The sequence below is a fragment of the Aegilops tauschii genome, chromosome 6 (assembly GCF_002575655.3).
Source record: "Aegilops tauschii subsp. strangulata cultivar AL8/78 chromosome 6, Aet v6.0, whole genome shotgun sequence".
NCBI classification, from domain to species: Eukaryota; Viridiplantae; Streptophyta; class Magnoliopsida; order Poales; family Poaceae; genus Aegilops; species Aegilops tauschii.
In genome coordinates this window covers 74,932,369-74,937,775 of record NC_053040.3, presented here as the reverse complement: position 1 = coordinate 74,937,775, position 5,407 = coordinate 74,932,369, and positions in this window count along the sequence as shown.

Here is a 5,407-nt window from a genome sequence, read left to right as displayed (position 1 = left end):
CGACTTGTGGGGGAATCATAGTCTCCATTATCCTTTCCTCACTTGGGACAATGCTCTAAAAATGATGATCATCACACTTTTATTTTCTTACAACTCAACAATTACAACTCGATACTTAGAACAAAATACGACTCTATGTGAATGCCTCCGGCGGTGTACCGGGATATGCAATGAATCAAGAGTCACATGTATGAAAGAATTATGAACGGCGGCTTTGCCACAAATACAATGTCAACTACATGATCATGCAAAGCAATATGACAATGATGGAGCGTGTCATAGTAAATGGAACGGTGGTAAGTTGCATGTCAATATATCTCGGAATGGCTATGGAAATGTCATGATAGGTAGGTATGGTGGCTGTTTTGAGGAAGGTATATGGTGGGTGTATGATACTGGCGAAAAGTGCGCGGTATTAGAGAGGCTAGCAATGGTGGAAGGAAGAAGGTGCGTATAACACTACAGGAATCAGCTACTTTGCCGTCTGCCACGGCAGACGGCAAAGGAAAGGATGACGGACGGCAAAGTCCTTTGCCGTCTGCCGCGGACGGCAAAAGGCTCCGGCAAAGTAGGCTACGGTAAAGAGCTTCTTTGCCGTCTGCTTTCTAAAGCGGACGGCAAAGGGGCCTTTGCCATCAGCGGCTGACGGCAAAGAAAGCCGACGGCAATAAATGTGATGTTAGTCCGTTAGGTGGCTAACGGCAGTGTTTGCCGTCCGTGGCTGACGGCAAAGAGCATCAAGCCTTTGCCGTCTGCCACTGTAGGCAAACTGACCAAATGGGTCAGCTGCCAGGAAGCACAGGTGGCTGCCATGTGGCTTCTTTGCCGTCCGCGGCGGACGGCAAAGGGCCCGTTGCCGTCGGTGGCAGACGGCAAAGAGCCTGCATTGCCTATTTTTTCTGTTTTTTCTTATACCCTACCATTTTCACAGCAAAATAGATGATACATATATATTTTTCACATGGCAAGTTCACAGCAAACATATGAGATATCCAACACATATAATTTCATCACACATGCATAGTTCCATCAACCATACATAGCAAGTTCCACATACATGCATCCAACCATACATATTACAATAGTGTCATCCTAGCATACATGCATAGTTCATCGATACAAAAGAAACATAGTTCATCCAAACAAGCACTCCATCTATAAAAGCACAAATGGAAAAGAAGCACTCCATCCATGCAAGCTTCCGTGAATTAAATCAAATCTGCAAAATGATAAACAAGATGTTAGAAAAAGAAGAAGAAAATGAAGAAGAAGACTATAAGAAGTAAGCATACTTAAGTAAAATGGAGCTAACCTAGAAGAAAATGAAGAAGGAGAAGAAGAAGAAGACTAGAAGAATACTAGAAGAAGAATAGAAGAATACTAGAAGAAGAAGAAGAAGACTATAATTAAGCTTATTATGTAAACTTGGTCATTTTGTGCTAACATAAGTAATTTTGGAGTTAACCTATAGGAAACTAAGCATATTAGAGATAACTTAGCATATTAGAGCCAACTTAGGTAAAATGGAGCCAACCTAGCTAATTATGCCATCTTTGAGTGAACTAAGCATATTAGAGCTAACTTATAGCTAACTTATGTCATTTTGGAGAAGAAGAAGAAGACTATAAGCTTATTATGTAAACTTGGTCATTTTGTGCTAACATAAGTAATTTTGGAGCTAAGCTATAGGAAACTAAGCATAGTAGAGATAACTTAGCATATTAGAGCCAACTTAGGTAAAATGGAACCAACCTAGCTAATTATGCCATCTTTGAGTGAACTAAGCATATTAGAGCTAACTTATAGCTAACTTATGTCATTTTGGAGAAGAAGAAGAAGAAGAAGACTATAAGCTTATTATGTAAACTTGGTCATTTTGTGCTAACATAAGTAATTTTGGAGCTAACCTATAGGAAACTAAGCATAGTAGAGATAACTTAGCATATTAGAGCTAACATATGTAACTAAGCATATTAGAGCTAACATAGGTAACTAAGCATATTAGAGCTAACTATATATAGATCATTTTGGAGATCTGACATACCTGACATAGTTCAGTTCTCATTGTTCTTCTACTTCTCCTTCCTCAGCCTGATGCGCCAAGAGCGGCGAGGCGGTGGAGGCAGTGGGATGTAGTCTTCTACCACAATTGGCGTGGTCATATCGCCTAGCTGTGGGATCGCCGGCGCCACCACCATCGCGAGGCCATCTTCAGGCAGGACAGGCACGACCATCGCTAGGTCATCCTCAGCCACCACCATCTCTTGCCCATGGTGCGCCACCACCATCTCTTGCCCTTGGTCAGCCACCACCATCGCTAGGTCATCCTCAGCCTGATGCCCAGTCTGCTCCTCTTCTTCCCCACTCCAGTCCGGTTCATCCTCCTTCTGTCTTTGCTGCAGCCCGAATCGCTGTTGCTTTTGCTACAGCCAGAATCGCTGTTGCTTTTGCTACAGCCAGAATCGCTGCTGCTTTGGCTATAGCCAGTGTTGCTGCTGCTGCTCCCATTGCCTGTCCAAATGCAACAATTAATGACTGTTAACAATGGATGCGAGACAAAGCCAAATGTAGAGGAATAAGAAGAGGCATAATGTACTGGCATCATCGTCCTCAGCATAGTGCATGCGACACATAGTCGCGTTGAACACCTTCACGATGAGCATGGTGGCGTCGTCGTCGTACCTGAAGAGAAGGAAGTACCCCAGCCACAGGTTGTAGGCACGGTAGAACTTCTCCCAGCCACGACACAGGTACATGTTGCCCTCCTTGATCACCAACCCCACGTCCCACAGCCTGCGAAACCCGCTGCCGGCCTGTTGCAGCTTCTCATTATTTGGTGGATCTTCACCCAGCATGTTCATAAAAGTGTCAGGCAGCCTCTGCAGTTTGGGACAAGGAGTGATGTAGAAAACAGCAGAGTTATCATAATGAGATGGGTGAAGGGGAGATCTATCCTTTTATATACCTGCCTCTTGGAGGAAGTCCCAAGTATGATACTGAAGAACTCAAAAGCATCCAACTCGTACTCCGGTGTGGCAGAGCGGAGCCTGCGGTGATGGCCTCCCCCCATCTCTAATAAGCAGCAGAAGAGACCAATTAGTATCTAGCTAGAAGCATATCTATAAACATAGAGCCAAGTTTCTAGACATGAAAGAAAACTGAGAGAAAAAAGCAATGCACTTGTGCTCAACAACATCAACAACACTTAGTTAATTTGGTAGGCTAGTTGGCAATGGCAATTGGCACCCTTCAAAACTAGGGATTTCTTTAGACGTGAAAGAAAACTGAAAATGTTGAAAAAAAGAGCATAGTAATGTAAAAATAGGGGGAAAATACACTTCTTCTTTCTCCTCTTTATCTTCTTCTTTTTTCATCTTTCTTCTTTCTTCTTAACCAAAACTAAACCTAAAGTTCCTTCTGGTGTGATCACATTGGAATACTTGTGGCAACAAATCATAGTTGCACCATATTTTAGGTGGCTCTAGGGTGTAGTGTCGTAAAATCAATTTACTTTGTATGCAAATTAGAATGTATAGTTTGCCTTTCCGCAAATCAGAATGTATAATTTACTCGTGCACTAATATTTACTTCACTGAAAGATTTTTCACTTTGAAGGGAAATAGTTTTTGTTCCATCATCTATTAATAATATAACAATAATAATTCATTATATGCCAATGAGTTGAGAAATCTGGCTATCTATGCTCTAAACCTAAACTAAAGTAAACCTAAACTAAACCAAACCTAAAATAAACCTAAACTAATACAAGAGGTCTCACCGGTTGGAGGAGGGGGCGCCAAAGGGGTGGGGCGGCCGCGGTGGTGGAGGAGAGGGGCGCCGGGGCGGCCGGGTGGAGGAGGGGGCGCCGGAGCGGTGGGGAGGCCGCGGTGGTAGAGCTCGTCAAACGCACGGCGAGGTCGTCGAACACCAAACCTCGCAGCGATGAAACAACTGCACATTTAAATCTACCCGATCAACACAATTATATATGATGTTTTTCATAACAAAATCGAAAAATATATGACCTAACTCATAATTCACAAATATATGACCCCGTCGGCCTCTGGAAGGCCAAAGAGCACCTTTTCGGGAGGTGTCGGGGGTCGGGGTGTCGTGTCGTTGTCGAGGTGCCGTGTCGGGGTTGGGGTGCTGTTTCGGGGTCGGGGTGTCGTGTCGGGGTCGGGGTGTTGGGGTCTGGTGTCGGGGTCGGGGTCAGGGGGTCGGGGTGTCGTGTCGGGGTCGGGGTGTGGTGTCGGTGTCGGGGTGTCGGGTTCAGGGGGTCGGGTGTCGGGGTGTCGTGTCGGGGTCGGGGTGTCGGGGTGTGGTGTCGGGGTCGGGGTGTCGGGGTTAGGAGGTCGGGTGTCGGGGTCGGGGTGTCGGGGTGTGGTGTCGGGGTCGGGGTGTCGGGGTCAGGGGGTCGGGGTGTCGGGGTGTGGTGTCGGGGTCAGGGGGTCGGGGTGTTTCCTTCTATCCTTCTTCTTCTTTCTTTCTCTTCTTCTTCTTTCCTTTCTTCTTCTTCTTCTTCTTTCATCTTTTTTCAACTTCTTTTACTTCTTTTCGTTTCTTCTTTTCTTCTTCTTCTACTTCTTCTACTTCTTTTCTTCTTCTTCTTTTTTCATCTTTTTTCTACTTCTTTTCTTTTCTTCCTTTCTTCTTCTTCTACTTCTTTTCTTCTTCTACTTCTTTTCTTCTTCTTCTTTTTCATCTTTTTTCTACTTCTTTTCTTTTCTTCTTTTCTTCTTCTTCTACTTCTTCTTCTTCTTTTCTTCTACATATTCTTTTTTCTTCTACTTCTTTTCTTCTAACACTAACACTATATAACACATATCTAGCACTAAATCTATCACTAACAATTAAACAGCAAAAAAAATGAAAAAACAGAAAAAAAAGAAAAAAATAACTCACCGGAGCAATGGGACGGTTGAGGCAGTGGGACGGGTGGGTCGGCGATGTGGTGGCGCGCCGGGGCAATGGGACGGTCGGGGCAGTGGGGCGGGTGGGCCGGCGACGTGGTGGCGCGCCGGGATGGTGGAGCGACGGGGCGTCGGTGGGTGGGGTGGGGGCGGCGGGGTGGTGGGGCGACGGGGCAAGCGGGGGCGGCGGCGGGGGCGGCGCCGGGCGGCGGGATGGTGGGGCGACGGGGCGTCGGCGGGTGGGGTGGGGACGGAGGGGTGGTGGGGCGACGGGGCAAGCGGGGGCGGGGGTGGCGGTGGGTGGATCTGGTGGCGTGGCGTCGGGGAGGAGAGAGGGAGAGAAACAGAGAGGAGTAACGGGCGGGGGGGGGGCTCGATCGGCCGTTAGTTAGGTTAGGTTAGTTAGCCTTTGCCGTCCGCCAAGCCTTTGCTAGCAGACGGCAAAGAGGGGGGCCGTTAAGTTTTTTCTAATCGGTTCGTTAGTGGGGGCCACC